General features: G+C 42.9%; 2 protein-coding genes across 2 annotated transcripts in view; one reads left to right on the top strand and one right to left on the bottom strand.

Moving 5' to 3' along the window:
* The window catches only part of PRKAA2 (protein kinase AMP-activated catalytic subunit alpha 2), a 369,728-nt gene extending 364,982 nt beyond the window's left edge, over window positions 1-4,746 (top strand). Inside the window, exon 10 of the transcript XR_007507123.1 lies at window positions 4,737-4,746. The gene's annotated coding sequence lies outside the window, so the exon portion shown is untranslated. The remainder of the gene's footprint in view (window positions 1-4,736) is intronic.
* The window catches only part of DAB1 (DAB adaptor protein 1), a 471,207-nt gene that overhangs the window by 257,747 nt on the left and 196,447 nt on the right, over window positions 1-17,013 (bottom strand). The gene's annotated exons all lie outside the window — the stretch shown is intronic.

The raw sequence follows: 17,013 nt of genomic DNA, 5'->3' as shown, positions 1-17,013 counted from the left end.
TTTTTTGCAAGTAAGGCTGAGGTGCAACCTAATGAGAGTGTAAAGCCTGACTTTAATAGGGCCAAACCAGCGCCGGCTCTCCACCGGGACGGGGCTGTGGGTAAAGCTTGCAGCCGAGTGGTCGCAAATGTAGCAAAGAGAAAACGGGAATTCATCTCAAGAAAGAGACTAGATCTTAATGGAATTATTTTAGAGCACAATAAAACACCAAGCTGTCTTCATCGCCACTATTACTCTTGCCCAGCTAGACTGCAAGCATATCGCATCAAATCGACAGAAGGAAAATGAGTATCTTCAAAAGGAAACAGTTCACCACATAGCACACAGTCCAGCTACTATAATGATAAGTTTCCTGATAGTGATCACATTAAAAACCCCAGTGGTTGTAAGAGACTCTATGGAATTCATCATTTTTTATGGCTCTTTTTTTTTTTTTTTAATAGAACCAAAACAGTGTAATTCTGAAAAAATATTTCTAGCTATGCTGTTTTAAAGGATTAACAAACCATTATGTACTGGAGCATACATAATGGAATCAGCAAACAGGAATCAGCAAATAATCTTCTGTCTCCGCGACGACTAATGTATAATTGCCAGAAGCACCGGGGGAATTTCTGCCTTTTGTTAAAGCTTCAGGAGGTGATTGTCGTCAAATTTCTTAACGTCCTCAGCAAATTGCAGGGGGGTTGGACTAGGTGACCTTTAAAGGTCCCTTCCAACCCCAACTATTCTTTGATTCTATAAATTTGACAGAAACACAGAACACAACAATCTGTTACAGGCATGAAAGGAAATGGTTACTGTTTAATACAATAACACAACTTTCACTACAGTCGGGAGCTAAAGCCTATGTATTGATTTGCAGATTCAAGTGCTAACTGTTATAATTCAGTAGATTATGGGAAAAGAACAGTGAGCTTCTGAATGCTACAGACAGAGAGAGTCATGATATGCAAGACAATTTTTATGAAGTAAATTTTCTTCATGGAGCCTTTACACTGATACAGTCTCGGTTTAAGTCCATGAACTGATAGCCGTGATCAGACAGTTGATAGGCATCATATTTCCCTAAGCAATTGCTCATCCATTAAGAAGCTTGCATCAAACCAAAACATGATGGGGGAGACCAGAACACGAAGAATAAACATCAGAAAGAAACCCAGAAATGTGGTAATATTATAAAACTAAACCAAAGGTCGTGTCTTTATAGAATGAACACATTCATAGCATTATATGAGTGAGCACCAGAAGTGAAGTACCACAAAAAAAAAAAATATCTTCCTGTGTGACCATCTTCAAGTTCAAGGCAATGGAGATCTGGAACCTCACCTCCTGGGGGGACGGCTTGATACACATGGCATGCTAGGGCTGGAAGAAAGGCTGCATGCCCTATACAGAACCTCAGCAATAATACATCTGATCACACTGATCCTACCGTAAGGAATTGTCTTCAAGAGAGAAGCGGCAAAAGCAGTACTTAAACTCGGATCCCGCAAGCTCAAAAAGGATTACTGGAGCGCTCTTCCAGCTGGTTTCTCTAAGAGGCAGCTATTGGCACCCAGAGAGGAAAGAAAATAGCTGTAAACACTGTACAGCATCATGCTGCACTCAGGACTCAATGTGGCATCTTACTGCAGACTACAAATTTACAAAGTTCGCGCTGAAATCAGATAGACTCAGACCTACACACTACATCTGGCAGAAAAAGTATGAACACCCAATTTAGCTCTTCCTGTTCTTTTGCTCCCTTCTAATAATTACATTTAGATCCTGTGGCTAAGGAATTACTGATAAAAACAGCACTTGAAGATATTTTTTTTTCCTGTTTTGAAAGCCATCACAAGCCAGTGCAGCATATAGTTCTTGAAAATAATTTATCACACACCACCGTAAACATCCACACCCAACTTCTGCAGAAGTCTTCTCATGTTTAGGCATATAAAGGAAGACAAACAATGTCAAGTGAGATTCTCATTATAGATTAAGAGATTTCTTCTAAATAATTTATTAGAAGGGCTAAAATGTCCTAACGTGTTTTGTGGAAGATCGGAGACCCCGCTGAGAAGGCTTCTGGGGAATTTGAAAGAGCGACAGAAAGAAATGTGTCTGCCCAAATCACTATGACAAAACTAACTCATATTCATGGATTTCTTTGAAAAATAAATATTCCCTGGTGTTACATTCACTGTACTTTTATTCTTCAAAGGTTCTCCCTCAAAGTAGCCAGCAGAATTTTCGGTACTGGTACCGAACCCTACTGAAAGGCACAGCTGACAGTAGACCCTCTCTTGAAAGGTCATGCAGTATCTACAGAAGGATGCTAACAAGACGTTATCCAAATAACTCATAGGATTTGTACAACCCCATTCCATAACACGCAATTTCTACATGCAAATAGCAGGTGTCCCTTTTCTCCAGATTCTTATCTGGTATCTCTTCGCCCACACTAAAATTGGAAAAGCAAAAATGCCGAGGCCAACTGCTCGAGCACCCTGGAGAAGTTACCACAGTGGTCACCCCTGCTGCTGGAAACATTCCTGTTTGTGCTAGAGCAGCATCCAGAGACCCCAGTTAAGATAATGTGCTTACACGCAAAAACATATAAAACATAGTAGCAGATACTTCTTGCATTCCCAAACAGGGAAAGGAGTTGGAGATGGGTATAGATGCACAGTTACTGGATGTGGTAGGCAGAGAAGTGGGGAATGGTGCTGGCACAGGCTAAAGGCATCCGAGATGTCCCACCAAGGACAGTCAGCAGCTCACGGCCTGCACCAGGGGAAGGCTTGGAAAGGCAGGCACGGGGAGGCAAGAGCCACGCATGTGCAGGACAACAGCGGTGTCTGGGGCTGGGACAGCAAGGGGAAGGTGCTATGGGAGAAATGCCTGAAGCAAGAGGAGGAGCAGGAGGATCACCGTTAGATAAATGCAGAGAAATTAAACTGTCAATAGCTTCAAAAGTTGACATCAGATGATTGCGTCCAATGCGGCAGAGAAGGCTGGCCCATATCCTCATCAAACACTCCAGAAGCTGACTCCAGCAGTAGCATTTTGAATGGAGCTGCAGGAACACAAGGCAGGCGACGAGATCTTTTAGTCTTTTTACCCAATGAACGTATAAGATGCCGTAATCAATCATAACAACACTAAGAATAGCATCACAGTGCTGGAGTGGAGGCAGTCTTTTGCAGCAGCTGCTTTTTCCCCGAGCTGCTACAGATGAAAAGATTTTGCTTGAAAGAACCGTGGAAGACTTTCCTGTCCCGTGGCTGAAGCTCACCGGTCTGCCGCCGTCGCACAAGGTTTACCACTGCAATTCTGTTGCGTTAACCCGTGACAGGAGCTTTGCTGGATAACTTTCCCCCTCTATCTTCTGAGCAAAGCATTCACAAACAGCTGCTGGCCAAGCCAGAAAACTGCATGCAGGTGTTCAAAAACAATGTTAAAAATAAAAAGCCATTTAGGTTGCTGAAATAAATGCAATTCCTATTAATAAACCTTTTAGACCTCTGTCGAGGCAGAGAAGTCAGGTACATGATAGAAAGTGATGCTATGTATAACATACATACTCCTTCAAACCTTATTATGCTGTAGCACATCTGTATTCCAGCAACATCTCAGGTAGGAAGTTGTAGCGATATTGATAAATTATATTCTGTCCACATCACTAGGGTGCCAGTAATGTTTCAAAATGCCTGCAGGATCACTGGGCGACTCTCATAATGTATATATAAAGAGAAATCTTGTTTTGTCTCCCTAGAGACAGTTTCTCTTCTAATGGAGTGTGGTCAGAGGGACTCTGCTTAATTCATGCATTTAACTCTTGATCTCCATCACTTCACAGTGGTTTTGTGCTAACTACAATGTATAGAGACCATTAGGCAGTAAGACTAAGATTGACTTTTCTTCCTTCATGGATTATACAGAAGGAATGGGAGCAAGGCGGGCTCATTAGCATATGTTTAAAGAGTTCATGGGGTTGGCAGTAGCAGAAAGTACCCAGCAACCAGCAGAGACATTTAATTCTAAACCTTGCACATCAACATTAAGAGGAATATCTCTACTTCTCACTGTTGTATCATTAAACGAACCAGAAGAAGCTAAACTAGGACCTCTGGAGGTGCTGACAACAGAGAGTCTTCTGAGCTTAAAGAAAGATAACATGAATTTTAATTTTGTAGCAAACTAACTGTTAGAGTACTTATTCCCCTTCAGTGGAAGGAATTAGTGTGAAAATGTGTGCCTAAACTCTTGCGGTGCAGCCAGCCATTCGAGGAACAAGGCTGTGCATTTCTGGAGCCTGGGGAGCGCAGCTCCATCCCGGCAGCACCGCGACCACCGCAGCCTCTCGTCGGACGCCCCGCAGCGGTTTCTGGTCATGTAACCTCGACTGCCACGTGCAAACCTCGCACTCAAGGTGCGGCCTGTGCCTGGGAACCCGACGGGCAATGCAGTATCTCTCTGGTGACCTCAGCCTTCTCATCCAGAGAAATCAATCAGCGCTGCCTTGCAAATGCAGGTGGGTTCGACCCAGATGACTGAAGGTTGTCTTTGCACTGGGGAGCATCACTGCAGTGAGGTGGCCAAACGGCACAGCAGCCCGCTCCTCATCACTCCCAGTCTGCAGCTGGGCCCATCAGGGCTGGTTTGAAAACACACGACAGTGCTTAGCATCAGCCTCGCAGGTATTTCAGGGATGCCTCATCCACGAGCAGCAACCTCTTACAGACCAGCAGGATGACCAGGCGAGAGCAGCAGGAGTTTCAAGCACTTCACTTCCACCCCTCCATGCTTACAGACCAGTGACTTGAGCCATTTAAATGACCTTCAGGTGCCACCCACTAGATCACACTGCCCAAGGAGAGAAGAGGGACTGAGAAGTCTCACCATGAGCACCAAGGAACACGTGGAGGTCATGAAAACAGATTTGGTGTGGAAATGGGCAGCAAAAGGCTCTTGAGTGCCTTCCCTGTTCCCCGGTCCTCTTACCAGGGCTGGTGGTCCCAACCTGGGAGTAAAAGCAGCAGCGGGGCTCTCCCCTCCCGGATCACCAGTCCACAGAGAGCAGGTCTCTGCGGAGACAATTTAAGGCAGGAAGATAAGTAATGCTATTTTCACGCAAACCTCCTGAATAATAGACTTTGCAGCAGCTGAAATGCTGGGAATGGGATAGGGCTTTTCTGCTTAATTCACAGAGAATTTGCATTCTGCCGCTTGTATCTGTCCCCGCTGTATACACCCATCCGAAAAGAAAAACCTTTCACTGAAGGATTTGAACCTGCTCTCGCACAAGGCAGGCTCCGGGTGTGCGCCGCGGGGTGGGAGGAGAGGCAGGGCAGCACAACAGGCCCCTACGTGCCTATGCTGCCAATAAACTCCTTGCTTGAAATTTTGAAAAACGTCAGATATCAAGGAGCATATGTTAGAAGTGCCCCTGAGCAGTCACAGAACACTACATTTACAAACAGAGAAAACCAATTTGAATCACTCAATACATTTGCATGCGGCGTCTGTAGAATATTTTAGAATCAAGATTAATATGCACGTTGAAGCAGGGGGGCCGTCGCGACGGGCAGGGCGAGCCGGCTCTGCAGCCGGGGAGCAGCAACGAAGGATGCGCGGGGAAACGGGAACCCTTCACAAACCTCCCGGGGACAGAAGCAGCTTTTGGATGCCCTGCTGGCTGGCGAACACCGATACAGAGGTTATTCGTTGCTTTTACAGATTACTGCTCTTCACACCAAGGTCGGTAAAGGCCATCTGAAATTAGATCTTAATCTCATGTCCGGTGGCTGGCAGAGATCCCACCTGGGCTTAGCAGCTCGTGCATCCTCTCCAACACCCCTAAAACCACAGACCCTCACACTTCACCTTCTTCGTGAAGAAGTCAAGTTCAAAGAGCAAAATGGGAGAGGCAAAGCCCCCCCCCCAGACACCTTCTCAAGCTCATTTTATACAGTTATTGCTTATAATGAAATGTTTGGGGGGTAATTTTTGAAGTGCAAATCTCAACAAAAAGCCTCAGTGACGTCCTGCTTGCCGACGCCATCGTACTTTATTCATCCTCGCTAAGAGGTGGCTACCGCGCTAGGGTTGAGGAGCTTGGGCTTTTGAAGCATGAGGCTTCAGTTTATCAGGTAAATAAGCCGGGGAGGTGATAAGCCACTCTCTGAAAACCCTTCAATAATCGCAGTGATATATGCCTTGAATTCACACTCCTTTCAGATTTCCCCAGCTTTTTAATGACAGAAAAGAAGATCTCAGTTTCAGAAATATTCAGTGTCCTCTATTGTCAGTCCCTAGCTTAAAAAAAATAATTAAGTTTACTCTCCTGCTAGCCTGTTATCAGGTCAGTGCAAGATGCTAAGAGATCAGTATGCCATGGTAAGAAATATTTCTGTCTATTTAACCCACTAATTCAATCTCAGTAAAGAATGAAACCCATGAAGTATCTATTTATAAAGTAAATACAGCAAGTAGAAATCAAATATTGGTCCTGTTTCAGGCCATTAGCTGAGAGGATGCTGGGAAGGTAATAGCCATGCTTTTTATAGTGTTAAAAAGGAGTGGTTTGTTCCAACTGTTGTCATTTTTTTCATGCCCATAAGTGTCATCCTGAAAATATTACAGGGAGCACTGGAAGAGAAGTACCTCACCTGCAAACTGAGAAAACACTCCTGAAGCATATGCAAGTCCAGGCACCGTGTGTGGCAGGACTCGCTGTCCTTTTCTTTACCGTGGAGGTAAAAATATCAGACATCAAATGGTGGACACGCACAGCATTCAGGCAATTATTGCTGACTGTCAACAGCTCATTTAAACATTTTCTTCTGTAAACGCAGCTTTGTGGACTGGCAATTTCCGTAAAGGTATTCATTCTCCTTGGAATCTTCCAGGTATTTGCAACAAAAGCCAGTGCCTCCTAAATGAAAGTGTTTCCACTCAGCCATCCTCCCTTAGTGCCTCTGGGAGGGGTTTAATTGGATTACTTCACGGAGATTATTTTCCAGTACAGTCTAGACCTAAATATATTGGGATGTACCTTCTCTCATCACGCTGACGGGGGACTCCAGCGCCCCGTGGGAGGACAGTCCTGGCACGCAGAATGAAATGGAGGCAACGTGGACATCGTGGTGGTGCTCAGGAAGCATCACCAAGGCACCTACCAAAATTCCGGGGGAGGAGAATTGAAAAAGTTCCAGGTTTTAGCATTTAGCACTACTCCCCCCCCCTTATTTTTTGAGCTAAAGCAGCACATTATGTCCCCTCTCTTCTTCATCCCCTAACATACGGCGTTGAAACGACTCCGCGCTACCTTTCCCATTTTGCAAATCCAGCAGAAATTGTCCATCCTGTATCCTCAACATCCCTTCATCATACGAATTAATGCGGAAGTTTCAACTGCCACACTAATACAGCTTTAGACTACAATTAAAAATGCATTTAATTCCACTAATATTTCACAAAGAACATTTTTACAAATAGCAACTGCCTTCCAAAAAAATCACATAGTAAACGTCACAAGTGCCTTAAATAAAGGGAATTGCTATTGATCTCTGGGTATCCTAAATTCAGTAAAATACTGTAGCAAAATTGGTTTCTAATGAAACCGTAATTTAAATGTCATTAATTTCATATTTGCCATTCCCTTTTTACTGCACTGATCCCTAAATTAAGGACCCTAATGTCTCCTATGTTATTTAGGGATTTAACGGGTTTGATCCAGATTTAAAGGTTTAGAAGTGTTTTGTTTGGAGTTTCTCATATCCTCTCCTAGGAGCCATTAAACCTCTGCCAGAAAGCGGGTGCAAGCTAACCGTAGTTTCCAAATAAATCTGTATTTTTAAACTGGGGAAGAAACCTCAACATTTTCCATTTCTAACCAACCAACCAACCCCCATTGCTCCCTTTTCATGGTAGAGCAGTGCAGCTGAGGAGGCTTCTCATGTGATGATTTCTGACCCCAAACACATTTCAATACAGGAAGTTTTATTACTTTCGAAAACCAGCCATGAAAAATAGAGTATGTTAAATCACAAAAGCCCAGCTGCTGCAAATGAGACGTTAAAGCTGACTCGTTATGACCACCGAGATCCTTATTAATTTCTTGGACTCTATTTGCAGAACACGGGCTGCTTCTCTTGCGGCCCCGTTGGGCAGTGATGGGTGAACACCTGGAAGGCAGGTTGGCGATACCAGCCTTTCTTATTTTACCAGTTCAAACCACAACGCAGAAAACACTGCGGTATTTCTTACAGACAACGCATAGAAAATTACAACCTCCCGGGGTAAACCCTCACGTATTTCAGCTGCATGGGACAAGCACAAACCCATCAGAGGTTCACGACTGTCCTGTGAGAAGAATATTAACTTTAGTTAGTGGCACGTGAGGGGAAACAGCTTGCAAACCATGGGAGATATGATGTCCGAAGGAAGGCAGGAGTGAACCCTAAATGCATTTTCTAGGTATAAGTGGATGGCTTTTGAACAGAGTGGTGCACTCCTCTGTGACTTGCACAGTTTGTGTAATAACTTTAATGAACTAAAGTTATTGTTGTTTCCCCACGTACAAGGATCTCCCCCTAATTGTCCACGTAGAGAATTTAAATAGTTCAACGTGGAGTTGAATTCTTCATTTAAGTGGTTTGTGTCTTTATTGGATAATCTCTTACATGTGCTTCATTATATCAATAACAGTAGGAAATTATTGATTTTTCTAAAGCCATTAAGTTCAATTAGCTTTACAATTCAAATGGAAAAATGGTAAATTACCTTCATTTGATGATAAAAACAGTAAGAGGAAAAAAAGGATAATACCCTAATTTGTGAAGTATGTGAGCAAAGTGGTAAAGGTAAAGCAAACAAATGAATATTAGCATAACAGCTCTAATCAGCGCTGTTCGGCATTTAAAACTGGCATCATTATGCTTACTGGACTGTGTAGCAATAAGTAGTTGTGATGATGTTTACCCACTTAATCTTGTGAATAAATTAAAGCAGAATAAATAATAAACAATAGGAAAAAGGGTGGAAAATCATTTGGAACAAATTAAGCTTCTGCTTATCCTCAGCCTAAGGCACACACAGCATACCCCAAAAGTTGTTGAATATTGAAATGTAGCAAAGTTGGTAACACAGACCCAAACCTCCCCAGGGTCTCGGGAGACAAACCCGGGCAGGTCCCACCGCTCACTCCGCTCCCAACCCCAACCCCACCACCTGCAGTGGGTTTTAATGTATACCCCAAAATCATGCAGGGTTCTGTAGAAATCAAACTCCATAACCCAGTCTAGCTTCTGGGTGAACCCTGCTATAAAACTCAGAAGTGTGCAGATCCATCAATTACAAACTGAAAGCCTGATTTAAAAATCCATTAAAGCATATGCTAGTGATCAACTAATAGATAAGCCACCTGATCTAGAGTGGATTTTACTTACTAATTTTACAGGAACATAACATTTTTGCTGCTGTTCACAAATATCACAAAAATCCAAGGAGCGATAAGACCAATGAAAGAGTAAAATAAAACTGATTGTGTAGTGAATGAGATAACCTTTTTAAAAAGTTTTATCTAAATTTGTATTTTAAAAATTTACTGGAAAACCAGAGCAAAATTTTATCATTTAATTTCAGTTATTGCTCTCAGAAGACCAGATTCAAAGCTTTTAGCTGCCTCCCCCCCCAGTAGAAATCATAATTCCTTCTTTCTCTGTTTACTACAGCACCAAAAAGAACTTTTTGGCAAGCTTTGGGTTGCTGTCCCTAACAGGGATTCTCCAAGGAGCACTCCCTTCCACCCAGCTGGACTTGCACACCCTTCACATGAAGGCCAGGGAGGAATTCCAGTGCCACGACAAAGCATATACTGACATGAGAACATACAAGAAATATTTTGCCTGGCTGATTGACCAGGCAAGACTGAGAGCTCTACGTTTTCTGTATTCAGTCCCTACTAGAAGGTACTGTGCACCTGGGAGGATTGGCACCAGGATTTGTAAAGCCTCCAAAAAAGCTCTTGTGTGATGCTGCCATTCTGCCTTTCTGTTTCAGTTCCCAGCTATGCCCAGACTATTGATTTCTGCAGTGACTGCAATCAGTCATAATGAGGAAACAAGAAAGAAACCATCCATCCAGACATAAACCCACAATCAGATATTATCTGGGGCTCAGTGCTGATTTAATTTCTACTGACCCAGTCGTTTGGGTTGGCTAGAGGTTTTGTGTGAGACTAAGAGTTCACTTTGTGCCCAACAGTAATCTTAGCATTATTACTGTGTTCATCATCTTCAATGCAACCTACATTCAAACAGCAAAAACCCATTTCTTTACTTATTTCTCTTATTCTTACATGTTGAAGTTCATTCTTCTTATTTTACCTTTACAGGTTGATTTTATTAATAGTAAGAAAGTGTCTAGTCATTTCCTTATCAAATATCATGCTAACTAACTGTTTTTTTGCTGAATAATTCACCTTTAATGTTCTTTTTTTTCCCCATGAATTCCTCCTCTCCACTTCATATCCAGCTGCAATAAACTTTTACTGCTTAATACTATAAAACCCAGATACATTCATTTTCCAGATGAGGAGTATAAACTTCGAAATTATGTATTCCCAAGACTTTCCACCTCTGGCAGCCTTCTGAAGAACTGAAGAGGATGTGCTTAGTTCCTCCTTCCCTTTCCTTTTCTTTCTGTCCTCTGCCCTTTCCCCATTTTTTGTACCCAGATACCTCTCCAGTTGTATCATTTTAGCCCTGCAACACTTGAAATTATTTGTGAAGCTGTCTCCTTTGACCTGGCTTTGTAGCACAGAAAGATCTATACTTCAACAGTGGTATTAAAACAAACAAAAACCAAAACAAACACACACACACAAAAAAAAGAAAAAAAATCAATTTTATAGATGGAGAAACAGAGGTGTGGAGTCTGCACAGCTGGATCTAGACCAAGCTCTGGAGAGCGCACCACCATTTCATTCAAATATTCCCACCTGCCGTGGTCAATGTGTCCAACGGCTGTTCCCGAGGCAAGTTGTAGTTCTCGGTCTTTTGTGGCCAAGGGCTCTCACGTTGCCATCTATGGGAACAGCTTTCCTCCAGCTCTGTTTTTTTAGGACACTAATGTGAAATGATGACCAGACCAAAGCTATTAATTGTTTTGTCATCTTGACAGCTTTGTCCCTGTCTGTCACAGTAGTCCATGATCTTAGCCCAGGGTATTTAAAAGACTACCCTAAAGTCTGGGATGAAGGCAGGATGCGAGGCTGGTGTCTGCCTACCAAAATCTATCCGTGACTCAATATCTTGCTTCAAAAGTCTTTCTGTGAGCTACACGGAATGACTTTGCAGACTGCGTCTGCCCACGGGCCATCCTTTGGGAACTCATTCTGCACGATGAGTTAAAGCTTACCCGGGCAGAAGGCAGATGTTCTTGAAGGCAAGCATAAGGCTGTGGAATCATCTGCAAAGCTTAGGAGAAAATTCACACCCATCCGCCCCAAATGCAGGATACAAGCCTTGATTCTCCCTGCTTTAACTGCAGTGCACTGATGCATTAAACCCCCCCAAAATTCCTTCTCCTGCCTCAGAAAAGACTTCCACAATAACAGAACCAACCAAACAAAAATGCTATTAAAATAAACCACTCCATTGCTCATACTTCTATTCCTGGGGAGAGATGACAGAATAAACACCACATGATGGATGCTAGTCCCGCTGCTTAATGCGCTACAGGACAGCACTCTCATGCGATCGGGATGAAAACGCTCTCAGACCAACAGAAAACAAACTAGGGCAGAAAGCAAGAAGCATCCCAGGCTGAAGTTTCTGGCCCAGGGCTGCCTCTCATTAAAACCACGCAAAAATTGTCACTTCAACATAAAGCTAAATGCAATTCAGCACTATTGACTCAGTCTGTGGGGTTTGAGGTTTTTTATTATTTTTTTTTTCCTAAGCCTGACACTGGAGGGGAACCTTCTAGTGCTCCCATAGGTAAGTTGAGCTAGATCTGCAGAAAGCCCCTAGCTGGGGAATTTTGCAGAGTTGTCATGCAAACACCTTATTTGCTCATTACTATAAGATGCTCATCTTGTGCAAAGGATCTCTACAGGTCTCATACTATGAAGTCTTTTTGCCAATCATTCAATCATTTTATTCCACTTCCCTGGTATGGTCACACTATCGATTTCTTTCTTTAGTAACGCAATCAGTGATAATGGGAGAATAACAAAGCATCTATCCCAGATTTCAAACCTGCAATCAAATCTCTTCTGGACTTCACCATTGATTTAATTTCTAGTAAACATTTCCAATCTTAATTGCCGAAAGTGTGGCTTTCGTACATGTCAGGAAAATATTTTCCATTTAACATTTTAAAAGAGGCTGCGTGTAAGAATTGATTTCCAGGTGTTAAGTTGTAATGTTGAAGCCAAATCTATCTCTCTCCCAAGCCCAACAAGAAATTCTAATACCCAGTGGCAAAAATAGCCCAATGCTACATATGTATGTCCACTATCGCTGGACTTGCTTCTCATTCAACAGATACATGCATTTCTGATTACTTCCTGGCTGTGCCCTGTTCATCTTCGATACCTTCAGCCACATTTTCAAGAACACAGCCTTCTTCATTAGGAACCAACATTCACATGCAGCCTGTTATTTGTCATACAATTATTGTAATTGTACATACTGTAGGAAGGAAGGAAGAAATTGTGGTTAAAAACGCTAAATCAGGACTTAATGTACATGGAGACGTTTTCCCAACACAAAGCACTTTTCTTGGAGCCATCACCCTCATACTCGATTCTATTAGACCTACATATGCCACCTTTCCCTCATTACACATACATATATTTATATATACACATACAGGACAAGAAGGTGTTTCACAGAAGTCTGCCTTCCCAATAGCAGTGCTCCACCTTCGTATTGTGTAGGGCAGATTGCAGCACTGGGGCTTAGCCTTTCTCCTACAGAAACCGCTGCATCCTTTCCTACTAAATTTCTAAATCAGTGTGGTCCCCACGTCCAAAGCTTGATGTTACCACTGTTATATTGGTAAGAATCAAAACAATTGCTTTTTCTTGGGAGTTTTTATGATTTTTGACTAGAAAACAAACAAAAAAAAGTTGAAAAAGGAAGTCACCCTTCTGCTAAATACGTGAAATAGCCTAAAGAAGAAATACCTATTCTTTAGCCATTATTAATTAACTACCTAAAACACAGTGCAAGCGTTCATCTATTTTGCATGTATGCACAGGGGGCCTGAACTTTTACAAACACGGCTATGCAAAAAGGGGGGAAGCAATCGGAACAGAAACATCAAGAAGAGAGAAGTACTGCAGAAATAGGAGTACTCTGCTTACCAGTTCCTGAGGGAGCTGGAAGAGGAAAAGAAATAACAAGTAGATGTATTAAAATGTGAGCAAATTCTTAAGCAGCTGTGACGAAATGTCCTCAAAAATACCTCAACACTTAAAAGCAAGCAATGATTGGTCTCTGTACCGGGACCACAGTTCACATGCTCTGAAGCACATGGGTACAGGTCCCTTCCAACCAGCATTTTCTGCTCAGATGTCACACTAGGGTTCCCATTTGGGAGAAGCAGCAGGTTTTCTCCCTTATTTTTATTTTTGACAAGCAGGGCAGGCTGCATTCGCCATCGTTTCCCAGAAGCCCGAGTGTATTTCTGAAAGCAGCACTCCGGTTCAAGCACAAAGCATCGAGCCTGATGAAAGGGTTGCCGAGTGACATCCTCTGGCCCAGGCTACGCAGGAGGCAGGACTCGATGATCATGATATAACCTCATCTGGCTTTTACCATCTGTGAAGCTGCGAAGCGTAGCCTGAAAGAACCAGAGTTTCTGAACATTCGTAAGGTCTAATTGTATCTGTATCCAACCTAGCATGACAGCTGCACGTGCTAGAAGAATAGCCAAATCTAAAATAAAATGTGTTTCTTGTGACACTCTCCCAAAGGCCATTATTTGAAGGGCAGTCCCACTGCAAATACATCAGAGCTAGTGGCTTGGTTTCAGCATCAGTATATACCAGCCTGTTTTATGCCTGGTTTGTGTAAACAGAGAGAGGCCAGTAGATCCTAAGGTGGCTCTTCCATTGAATCAGCCACAATCACAGCCAGCCAAATACCATTTAACATTATAGATGATGTAATTCCACTGGGATGCAGTTAAAACGAGTCCCAACTCACTTTCCCTAGAGGAATGCAATTTATCTGGGCTTACAGCTGTTGCATTCACAGGATAAGATTATAAAATAATCCTTTCAGGAGCATTAGGAGATACGGGTGGCCAGAGCAATAGACTCGCACTGATGTCCCAGGAAATGCTCTAACTGCGAACGTGATTTGGGGAAATGAGTACGCGTCCTGCAGGACCTCTACAAATTTCACTGTATCTGCTTAAAAGGCTTGGCTTCTCCAAACGCTGCGAATTGGGAAAGGAGCCCACTGCATGACCAAGCATTTTCATGAGAATCAATAGTAAAATGAGCAGAGGAAGAATTTAATGGAAACGTAACATGAACTCAGTAGGACAGAATTACATCCCCACGATGCTCCTCTGTAAATATAACAGTTTCACAGAGTTGGTGCAAACCCTTGCACCTACATAGTCCACGAACACATTGACGATTCCCAGCAGGTATGGATTTACTGCCTATTATTCATTCCTCCTTAGTAATAATATCAATTTAGCTGTTAGTTTTTGTTTTGACTCAGTGCTTAGGAATCAGCGGGGCGATAAAGCTATTTAAATGGAAATACTATTCAAATACACAATCACCTGATTGGAACACGAACAGCTCCTGCTCCTGAACATTTCTCATATAATAGCTGCTTTTTCCCTCATTAAATGCAGAAATCTGATTAACATTTAGATCACACGTGCTTTACTTACAGCAATTAGGACCAGATACTAGAGTTTTGTTAAACTATGTAGGATTTTTTTATGCTTTATCATGAAGGGAAGAACAAAGAAGCTCCATAACACTACATCTGGTCCTTTCTACCGCTTCCGTTATACGCGCGCTGTCAAGGACAAACGTTAACTTTAAAGAGAAGTCTGCAGGGACAAACTTACTGAGAAAAAAATTGGACACTTGGATGAACTCAGCTTTGTAATGTAGTACAATGACTGTTAACACTATAATTCTGTATATTCACTGGCAACACCCAATTAAACAGTCTAAGGGGTTACAACAGCTACAGATTAAGAAATAGCTGCTAGAAAAACACGTTATGTGGCCTGAAAATGAAAACCTTTTTTGTTCTGATCAAAAAATAATAGTAATCTGCAATTCATAAGGTTCAATTCAAGCTAGAAAGGATCAAATCTCAGTTGTTCTAAAAGCTTCAGGAATATAACTGAAGAGGTAATTTATGATGTCCACTGCACTATTTTTCTCAAGCCACGTTGTCACATACTTCACGAGTTGTCACGCTGTTCAGCGAATGCAAGACATACAGCTCAGCCCTTTAAAATGAGAAGCACGGCCAGAATTAAACAGTAAAACAAAACAAATGAAACCGTATCTTAAGAATCCCCAAGTACATTAACATTTCCTTCAACAGCCTGCTCTGACTGGTCCCAAAAGAGATCCAAATAATTTTAATGAACCATTTTCCAAAATTAAATTCCACCGGAACAAGTAGGATGGAAACGCGTTTCCCAGACAGACGGTGGGTCCCGGCACTGCTGGTTTCCCACGGCCCCGACGCAGCCCACGGTTTCAGTGCCTTGCCCCATCAGGGGCTCAGCAGAGCAGATACCTTTTCGTAGAGCGCACCACCCTCAACGCCACCGCAAAACCGACGGCTTTCAGAGAGGCAGCCGCCCACCTCCACGGGCGAAGGATGCACAGACTTCACGGTCCCACCGATTCGGAGAGCTATGTCAGAGCCTTGGCCTGTTCAGCGTAAAGCTGATTTGCACCGCGATGACCGGGTGCACGCGTGCAGTAGAGGCAACGGGAGACATGTAGGACCTCTGGCACGGACAACCCAGCACTGGATGGACGGGCTTTGATGCACACGCCAAGGGCAAAAGCAGAAAATCTTGTCAGAAGCCTCTAACGGTTTGGGTCCTTTGGAGGAGTTCACCAGAAATACCGTTTGTGCCATACTTGCTTCTTGCCAGCGTGCTGCAGAAACCAGGCAGAAAGCTTCTCCCCTGCCTGCTTTCTTTTGATGTGCCGCCCTAACCCCCCACATCATCAGGAAAAACAAAATGCTGTTTTCCACGTATTCATAAGGGAGTAAGCAGGCATGCATGTGCGGTGGAAAAGATCTTCTCTCCACAACATACAAAACCAAGTTTAAAACCAATGCAAATCCATTTTCTCTCTTTATGGGTCACCTTTAATCTATTACACAAGCGCTTACTCAGGTCAAGGTTGAACCGACTTAAGAAAAGGACTCAGAGTCCTTTGAAAGGGCCTACGAGTACAATCTTGTGTTTGCATTTAATTAATCAGCTGAAGCTTTCAAATCTGTACTATTATCTCTTTAATAGACTAGCACCCTGAAGGCTTTTGCAGTGAGCATCATGGCCCGTGGGGCATGCTGATGCAAACCACCGCCAGTCGCAATTCCCAGATTTGTGGCATCTCTACGCGACATGAGGCATATGAACAAAAGAGCTCCAAATTTGAGAGACTAAATATTAATTGATGGTAAACAGAGTAAGATTTAGTGGCAGTGATTAGCTTCCCCAGTTGCTTTATGGGTAACGTTGTTGTTGGTTAATGAACTGTGTCTTTTCCTTTCTCTTTTTTTTCCCCCTTTTTTTCCTTTTTTTTTTTTTTTTTTTTTTTAATCCTGCAGATGTCCGGCGTGGAAGAGCTGTTCCTCAGACGGCTCCCAGATGAACAGCCTGGTGAATGTCTAACTTCCCACGCAGTCTGTATTCCTCAGACACTAATTAGTGGTATTTCGGGAGCTGTGAATGATGGAAGAGTCTAGGGGGTTTTGTGTGCGTGTTCGAGAGATGTTAACAATC

The sequence above is a fragment of the Accipiter gentilis genome, chromosome 8 (genome assembly GCF_929443795.1).
Source record: "Accipiter gentilis chromosome 8, bAccGen1.1, whole genome shotgun sequence".
NCBI lineage: Eukaryota > Metazoa > Chordata > Aves > Accipitriformes > Accipitridae > Astur > Astur gentilis.
This window is presented reverse-complemented; position numbering and strand designations above follow the sequence as displayed.